The following is a 9,639-nucleotide window of genomic DNA, read 5'->3' on the forward strand; positions in this document are numbered from 1 at the left end:
ACCAGCTTCTCTTTGCAGAAGCAACAATTCTTCTACTTTAGTTTCTTCCATATCTGAGAACTCGTTACCCTCACCTACCCCAAATCCTGGCCATCTATTAAATTTCCCTCTGGAGAAAGAAGCCCCTTTGGTCCCTCTCCCGGTTGCACCTCCTGACCCCAGTTCTTCAAGCAAATGGTCAGTGAGCAAGCTGACCTTATCTTCTCCTACTCGGCCCCTCATTTGCTCCCCTACTGCCCTTGTGCTAACAGGATAGAAGTCCAAACTCTCTGACGAGGCCCACAGGCCCCGATGTCGTGTCCTCTGCGTGCCTCTCCAGGTCCACCATATCAAACCCCAGGCTTTTGGGACAACCCACGTTCACCTGTGGCTCCTTTACTTTAGTCACTCCCACCTGGGCCTGACCTCTCTGGCGAAGCCCGGGCTGACAGAGCAAGTTGGCTTAGTGTGCAATTGGTAACTGTGCTCTCCAAGTTCAGACAACTAATGGAAGAACTGGTTATAACAGAAATGTGGTTACATTTTTATTATGATCTCATTAGTGACATCTAAGATATTCCATTTAAAACATTTTTGTGGGAAATCACTTTCTTCTTAATAATTTAAAACCATATGACTTCTATGTAATTATAGTGATAAGTATCTTATTCCAGTTGCAAGACATATTGGTATACAGACATTTAAAAGGTGTAATAATGCTAATATGTAAAATTTTAATTCATTTATTCAAAATATGCTTAATTTTGACTATTGGACATTTTATCAAGGCTAGGACTACAGAGGTATAAGAGGTAGGCTCTGCCTTTAAGGAACTCCAGTCTGGTAAAGGAGATTGATGAGGCCATAGATGGTTATAAAACAAAGCCCTGTGCTCCTAGGGGCCTAGAACCAGGGCAGGGAGAAGTGGGGTCACGCCCAGGTGGGAGTGACTAAAGCAAAGGAGCCACAGGTGAATGTGAGTTGTCCCAAAAGCCTGGGGTTTGATATGGTGGACCTGGAGAGACACGCAGAGGACACAACATCGGGGCCTGTGGGCCTTGCCAGAGAAGTTTGAACTTCTATCCTTATAGTACAAGGGCAGTGGGGGAGCAAACGAGGAGCTGAGTGGTTGGAGATGAGGCCAGAGAGAGGTACCACCAGGCCCAGGCAAGATGGGAAGCCTTTGGAGGGCTTACGCAGAGAGTGAAAGGATCTGATCTATTTCAAAGGATCACTCTTTTTTTTTTCTCTTGTACAGACAGAGTCTTGCTATTGCCCTGGCTGGTCTCCAACTCCTGGGCTCAGGGGAGCCTCCTACACTGCTGGAATTACAGGTGTGAGCCACCGCACCAGGCCTAAAGGATCACTCTTATTGCAGTGTAGTGAATAGATCACAGGGCAGGGCAGGGGTGGAGGCAGGGAGATCAAATGGGAGGCTGTGGCAATACCGGTGGGAAATGACAGTGGCTTGGAGGAGGGTGGGAGTAGTGGAAATATTAAGAATGGGTCACACTCTAGATATGTACTTTTTTAATCTTTTAACGTGGAAAGTTTTCAAACATGCAAAAATAGAATGGTCAAGTGAACCCTAGTGTACCCATCATTTGACTTCAATAATCATTTCATGGCCAATCTCATTTTATCTATACCTTCACCTGCTTCCCCTCTCTACTGTGTTATTTTGAAGCAAAAGCTAGACATTATACCATTTCATCTATATATAATAAGTCAGTACGCATCTCTAAAAATTAAGCACTTTTACCTTTTTTTTTCTTGAGACAGAGTCTCACTCTGTTGCCCGGGCTAGAGTGCCGTGGTGTCAGCCTAGCTCACAGCAACCTCAAACTCCTGGGCTCAAGCAATCCTCCTGCCTCAGCCTCCCGAGTAGCTGGGACTACAGGCATGCGCCACCATGCCCGGCTCATTTTTCTATATATATTTTTAGCTGTCCATATGATTTCTTTCTATTCAAGGGTCTCGCTCTTGCTCAGGCTGGTCTCGAATTCCTGAGCTCAAACAATCCGCCCGCCTCAGCCTTCCAGAGTGCTAGGATTATAGGCATGAGCCACCACGCCCGGCCAAAATTAAGTGCTTTTAAAAACCATACTATTATCACTTCTTACAAATTAACAGTTCCTTAATATCATCAAATTCCATTAGTTAAAATTTCTGATTGTCTCAGAATTGTCATTTTTTTTTTTTTACAATTTGAATCAGAATCCAACTAAGTTCCCACACTACAATTAGTTGATAGATCTGTCTTTTAATCCATAGGTTTTCCTCTATCTCTATTTTTCCCCTTTGCAATTTAGGTTTTTCTTATGCCCCATTATGATGTGCAGGGATGGAATTTAGTTTTAAAGAAATTAGGTTGTTCACAGTCTAGGAAGTAGCAAGACAACTTCCTAGGTTGGGGTATGGTCTTCCATTAGGAGGCACATAGTGTCTGGCTGAGATTGTGGATGTATTTTGAAGACAGATCGGATAGGATTTGCTGATGGCTTAGGTACTGAGGGTGAGAAAGAGAGGAGTCAAGGGTGACTCCACGGTTTGGGCTTGAGCAATTGGAAGGATGGATTTGCCAGCAGACAAATAGGCAACATGGGTTGGAAGTTCAGAAGAGGGGACAGATTCGAGGTATGGATTTGAAAGTGAATATGTTTCATTCACTCAAAACATATTTGAGCTAGGTACTGGGAATACAAGAATGGGCAAAACAAATAGTCCCTGGAGCTTATGGTCTAGTGGGGAACACAAAAACTAAACAATTACAGCCACCATAAGTGCTGTGAAGAAGAGCTACATGGTGCTATGAGGCCATCTAATGGGGGAATATAGCTTAGTCTGGAAGTTCAAGGGAAGCCATCCTTGAGGAAGTAACTGTTAAGCTGAGATCTGAAAGATGAATAAGAGTCGAAAGAGGAGAGGGTTTCCAGGGAGAGAGAATAGCATATGCCAAGGTCTGCCTCTGGAGGGAACATAGCGCACTGGAGGCCAGTGGTGGCCACAGTGCAAGAGAAGTGGATGTAAGGTCAGGCTGGAGGACAGGAGCCACACCACACAAGGCCTTCCAAGTCACGTTCAGGATTTGGATCTTATACTAAGAGCAACACAAAACCATTGAATTGTTTAAAACAGGTTGAGACAAGAAGAGGTATTTTAATTAGTTTTATATTATAAAAAAAAATCACCGTGGCTGAAATGTAAACAATGTCTTGGAGAACAGTAGTAGCCAAAAGTAGAGCAGTTAGGAAGCTATTGCAATAGTCCAGGCTGGAAATGATAGTGGCTTGACTTTGTTAAATGGAAAAACCTTAGACAATTTAAATTTAACAGTGTTTAATTGAGCAAAGAGTGATTTGTGAATTGGGCAGCCCTAAGAACCAGAACAGGTTCCAAGAACTCTGGCCTGCAACATAGTCAGGCAGTATTTATAAAAAGAAAAGGAAAATGAGGTACAAAGACAGCTTAATTGGCTCCAACTAAGTGTTTTGCCTTATTTGAATCAGTTGGCCACCTGAGATTGACTAAACTCAGCTGCTGTCACTGAGACTCAGCTGTTTGTTACAAGAGTCTACGCCCAAATTGCGCTTTTAGTTAGTTTATGTACAAAGTGAGGCAACAGTTCATTATGGACTGGAGTATGAAGGTATCCTTAGGTCAAATTTAGTTTAGTTTAACAGATTATGTAGTTGCAGTGAAAGTAGAAAGGGGAGGATTTGATACTTGGGAGATAAAATCAGCAGTACTTGATGTTGGATTGGATATGGAAAGTGAGGGCTATCAGGGACCAAGAATAATCTTTCGGTTTTAGAATTGCTGCAACTGGGAATGCAAGATGTCCCCCATGAAGCTCGTATAGAGAAAGAAGACAGAATCCTGGAAAACACCAATACAAACAGTCCCTGATTTATGATAGCTCAACTTACAATTTTTCGACTTTATGATGGTGCAAAAGTGATACACATTCAGTAGAAACCATGCTTTGAGTACCCATACGATCATTCTGGTTTTCACTTTCAGTACAATATTCAATAAATTATGTGAGATTATCAACTCTTTATTATAAAATGGGCTTTATGTTAGGTGATTTTGCCCAACTGTAGGCTAATGTAAGTGTTCTGAGCACTTACAAGGTAGGCGAGATTAAGCTATGATGTTCAGTAGGTTAGGTGTATTAAATGCATTTTTGAGTTATGATATTTACAACTTACAATAGATTTATCAGAACATAATCCCATTGTACCTTGAGGAGCATCTGTATTTGAAAGATGAATCAGAAACCTGTGGAAAACACTGAGGCAGAGAAGAGGTCAGAGAAGTAGGAGAAAAATTGGGAGAGTGGCAGGTAGGAAGCCAGAGAAGGAGAACCTCTCAGAAAGGAGAGAATGATCAATTGTGTCAAGTGAAGATGAAGCCAAATAAGTTTGGAAAGTGCCTTTTGCATTGGGCAACTAGAAAGTCATTGGCAGTGGCATGCTGGTAAATGTTCGACAACCAGCTCTTAGGAGAGGAGTAAAGCCCTGATTTATAGCGTTTGCCAATTTCTGTGGTGTAAATACTTCCCACCATGGACGATTTTAAGCTACCAACATGATGTCACTGAACTTGAGGTTGGGAAGAAATGCATCCAATCAGCTCATGAGAGCTGGTATAAGTCTGCTCTGGTGACTCAACTGGTGATCTTAGCAAGGGTAGTTTCAGTGTGTTGGTGCAAGTGGAAGCAAATGGAGGAGTGAGATAGAGACAGTGAGTGAGGATTTTGCTTCAAGTAGCTGAGTTATGAAGGGGAGAAGAAAGACAGAGGAACCTAAGGTTTGAGGACCAGGGTTTTACCATACAGAGTGGAACAAAGGATGAAGAAGCAAGGGAGTTGAGGCTATTGATGAGAGACTGGCTGTAGCCAAGGACTACGGAGCCTGAGTTTAATTTAAAGGAGTACAGACCTCAGTGTCTGACAGACTGACACAAATGGAGGGGTCAGAAATGAGGCATCCCAGTAAGGCTAACAAATGCATGATCTTCAAAGCTCTGCACAACTACTTTCCAATCTGTCTTCCACAGCAGTCCTGCTGTGGGGGCAGTGATCTCTGACTTCATGTGGAAGCTGTGGACACCAAGGCATAGGGAAGTTAAGGGGCTTGCCCAGGCTCGCACAGACAGGACCAGCACTCAGCCTTTGGTCTCCAGGTCACTGTTTTCATCTCCTCCTCCTGACTCCACATTGTGGAAGACCCAGAACTGGGACAGGGACAAATACTGTCCTTTCCTCAAAATGAGTGTTTATTAGCTTGAGACTCTAATACTCTCAGAATCCTAGGTCATTCTCTTTTTTTATTCAATATATTCTATATAGCAGTTAGTATTGCCAGGCACTGCTCTAATTATCTAATGAATATTAACTCATTTAATCCTCATATCAACCTTCTGAGGGAGACATTATTATTATCATTGCCATCAGTGTGATTGTCTTTTGCTACACAGTGTCAGAAAACTTAGTGGCTTAAAATAACCATTTATTATTATCTCATGAGGTTCTGTGGTTTGACTGGGATCAGCTAAGCAGGACCTCCCGTGCAGCTGCAGTTAGATGGTGGTGATGCCGGAGTCATCTAAGGGCTTGATCAGGCTGGCATCAAAGCAGCCACAGCCCAGCCCAGGTTCAAGGGGTTGGAGGAGTAGACTGTGCTTCTCAATAAGGAGTGGCAGGCATGGACAGGGAGTGAAGGAATTGATGGCCAGAGTCTTCAGAGATAAGCTACTACAAGGGATAATCCCCAATGATAAAACCAAGGCACAGAGAAGTTAAATAACTTGCCCAAGGCCACACAGCTAGTGTGTGGAGAAACAGAGTTAATCCCAGGCAACTAATTTCCAGAGCTGCTAGAAGAAGCAAAAGGGACCGGAGCCCACTAGCACAGCATAGCCTCTCACAGCAAAGTTACGGTGGTTAGGAGCACAGTGTTATTCATGGTAGAACCAGAGAGTCCTGCAGTTACCTATCAGGGATTTGGTAGAGAGGAAGAACTTCTAAAAATACTATGAATGGAAAGAGATTTCAAGGCTCTTTTTATGGTGAGGGTGAAAATATGGTTTCATGTGTCCCAAGGCAATGGAAGACTTCATATCGCAGTTTGTCTCTAATCAGGAAAGAATGAAAACATACGTGTGTGCGTCTTGTTTTTCCTTATAAATAATTAAAATCTGGAGCTTTTAGATCTTCAAGCTCCTTCATACCCTGTTTTATAATATCATAGCTCTGAAAAGTCTGGGTCATTGATTATCTTATACACATCTTGGCCCCTCTAATGGAAGGACACAGAAATGACGTCTACTTCAAACAGGTTAGTCACTTCACGTGGCTGTGGGGGCATTGCCAGAAAAAAAAATGACTCACCTCTGGAGTGGCTGGTTTCTCTTTGGAACTCTAACAACCTCAGATGGTAGCTTAGGCCCTGTTCATTGCAAGCTTCTCATTATTTCTGGGCCAAAAGGCCACGTTCCACGGACATGCTGGACACCTGTGTGGGTGAGTGGGAAGAGCATCAGGCCATTTCCCAGGCCTTTCCAAATCAGACCCCAAGGTTTCTGATGTTTCTTCCTAAAGACCAAATGTAAGGATTCAGGGCCACTATTTTTGTCATCTCTCATCCTGACGGGAATCGGCCTCCACTGTATTGCTCATGCTCAATTCAACAACCTTGGCCGGGCGCGGTGGCTCATGCCTATAATCCTAGCACTCTGGGAGGCTGAGGCGGGTGGATTGCTCGAGGTCAGGAGTTCGAGACCAGCCTCAGCAAGAGCAAGACCCCTGTCTCTACTAAAAATAGAAAGAAATTATCTGGCCAACTAAAATATATATACAAAAAATTAGCCGGGCATGGTGGCGCATGCCTGTAGTTCCAGCTACTTGGGAGGCTGAGGCAGTAGGATCGCTTAAGCCCAGGAGTTTGAGGTTGCTGTGAGCTAGGCTGATGCCACGGCACTCACTCTAGCCTGGGCAACAAAGCGAGACTCTGTCTCAAAAAAAAAAAAAAACAACCTTGCAGCCGCTGGGAAGTGCTCACCACTCAGTATCATTCTTAGACCCAGGCAAGAGGGCCCTGTTCTGGCCTTCTTCCAGGGGTGCCCCCCCCCCCAGGGAGCAGAGAGTATTCAGGACAAACAAGGGTGTGCTCTCACAGAGTCTGTGACATCCCCCGAGACTACACTCTGAGTGCTCAGGGTCTGAAAATTCCCTGCCTACTTTCCGGGCCTGCTTGGGCCTTTTCCCATGTGTGTCACACTCCTGGGACAGCCGAGTGGCAGCTGTTTGCAGGGTGTGTGGACAGAGTTTGTGATGCAGTTTAAGTGTCCACATGTGTGTGTGCGAGCCCACTAGCTGCATGGGATGGAGCAAAGCTGGAGGGAGGAAGGAATGGGAGATCTGGCCCATCCCTTCTCACACTGTCTCATTCCGGCAGGAAACCCCAATGAGACTGGGAATTCTAAATTCAAACCTCATCTTCCAGATTGTTATGAAGGTATATTTGCCAAGGGAGAAGTATAGAACATATTTGATTAAGAAGTGGTTAGCCTGACTTATAACTTTCAAATATTTAGACACATGATATACAGGCCTCCATCTGGACATTTGCTCCCAGCCCTGCAAATGTTGGGGGGCGGGGCGGAGGTGGCTGACACCACTCCCCAGAGTGACTGGCTTTTCATCACACTGCGTACAAGCTCCTGGCTCTATGGAAATGTCCATTCCTACCCCCACCCCACCCCCACCATCCACAGACATGATCATTTCTCAATGCCTAATTCAAAAGCCCCTTCAAAAGCCTCTTCCTTGCAGTGCTGTATGAGATAGCCCCTCAGACCTCTGCTTGCTGTCGCCTCAATCCTCACTACGACTCTCTAGAATAATCCATTTTTTATTCTGCCTCTGCTATCCCGCATGCTGAGCCCAAGGCTTCCATCTTGAGCGCTGTGTTCCCAGCGTCTGCACGATGCTGTCAAACGTGAGTCATCAACTGAGCGTGCCGATTCACCACCTAGGGTGACCACCATCTTGGTGTGCCCAGGATGGAGGTTTCCCAAGATGGAGGGCTTTCAGTGCTAAAACAGAGATAGGCCCAGGCACACCAGGAAGACTCATCACCCCCATGGGGAAGAGACTCTTCAGAAAGGGAGGGGACATCAGCAACTATGGTAGAAGTAGAACTAATTGGCCAATGTAAGTTTTAAACAACTAATGGGACTGTCTACCCTCCTGAGCAGTGGAGGAAACATCTAGGCTACACGGAAATCTGACCAGGCTATGCTAGTCTGGGCCAAAAGAATGGAGGGGACATCCTTGGGGCCCCATTTCCAAAGCTCTACTAAAATCCTTCAGTTATTTCACAAAGACTCCCCGTACTCTCATTTCTCTGAAGAGCCTCCTGGGAAACCCAGCCCATCACACAGCTTCCAGCTGCCCATATAAGGCATTTGCGCCCCAGAGTTCTTAGGAGTCCACTCTAAGAAAAGGTGATGTCTAAGGCTCCCCCCACATCCTACTCAGTGTGGTGGATATCTATGGGTTTTCCTGCTGAGTCCTTTTCTATTTTTATGGTGAAAGCACCTGAATTTCCTTTAGAAACCACCCTCGCCCTCTTACTCATCAGCCCCACTTTCAGACCACATCTGAAACCAGGATCCAGTGAGAGGGGCTGGGTGGGTGGGAGGCACATGACCTGGTACATGTGTTTTTACATCTCAGCACAAGAATGAGGAAACTAACTCAGGACCTTCTCAATTGCCAGAGACAGAAACCCTATTGTTCGTGATACAGGAAGGATAGAGCTGGCTGTAAGCAGAGTTGGATCCAAGGGCTCTAGCAAAATGATACATTCTCTCTCTCAGTCTCTCACTCTGTCTCCCTTTTCTCTGTGCTTACTTTCCTCTACATTGTCTTCAGTCTCAGACTGGTTCTCCCCAGTTGATGGCAAAGATGTCCATGCTGAGTGGAATCAAGTTCTCCAAACCAGAGGGAAGACATGCTCCACAAAAAAAAAAAAAAAAGTCTTAAAAGAAAGCAGAGATACTTCTAATAATAACCTCCTCTTAATAGCAGAATCGGAATTCAAACCCAGGACGCCCAACAGCATAGTTGACACTTGTAATCTCTACTAACATAGGTTGTGCACCTTCTTTTAGGACACGTTCAGGAAAAGTCTATCAAAATGACCACAAAACACTCTGCATTCAGCTAAGACAGAGCCAGGCCCTGTGCCAGATGCTTTCATCTTTATTCAGAAGAATCTGGAAAGAAGGTATTGTTTTCACCGTTTAGTGGATGCAGAAACCAAAGGCCCAAACCAAGGACCCCACCACTCTGAATGATGACAATCCACACAGGAAATGAAAACCCCAGTTTACTTATTGGCAGTTTCCGCACCTCAGACATCAATGTACTGGTGCTCAGACCTCACCCTCTATGCTTCACTTCTGCCCTCACTTTGTGCGGCTCAGGGAACACCAGCCTTCCCTTCTCACTGCCCTTACCTGATCACTCAACGGCTTCCACACACGAGGGCAAACTCATTAGAGCAGGTGACCCAAGCAGTGTGGAGATACAGCAAGGTCTATCTCCCCCAAGTTCCAGGAATTCTTATGGTTAAGAGAAACGATGAC

The 9,639-nt window shown here is 45.0% G+C and overlaps 1 protein-coding gene across 1 annotated transcript in view; it reads left to right on the forward strand.

The window, feature by feature from the left end:
• ZBTB38 (zinc finger and BTB domain containing 38) overlaps positions 1 to 9,201 on the forward strand; it is a 140,522-nt gene extending 131,321 nt beyond the window's left edge. Inside the window, exon 7 of the transcript XR_006732559.1 lies at positions 9,163 to 9,201. The gene's annotated coding sequence lies outside the window, so the exon portion shown is untranslated. The remainder of the gene's footprint in view (positions 1 to 9,162) is intronic.
• Positions 9,202 to 9,639: the final 438 nt, after the last annotated feature.

This window comes from Lemur catta, chromosome 1 (genome assembly GCF_020740605.2).
Source record: "Lemur catta isolate mLemCat1 chromosome 1, mLemCat1.pri, whole genome shotgun sequence".
Classification (NCBI taxonomy): domain Eukaryota; kingdom Metazoa; phylum Chordata; class Mammalia; order Primates; family Lemuridae; genus Lemur; species Lemur catta.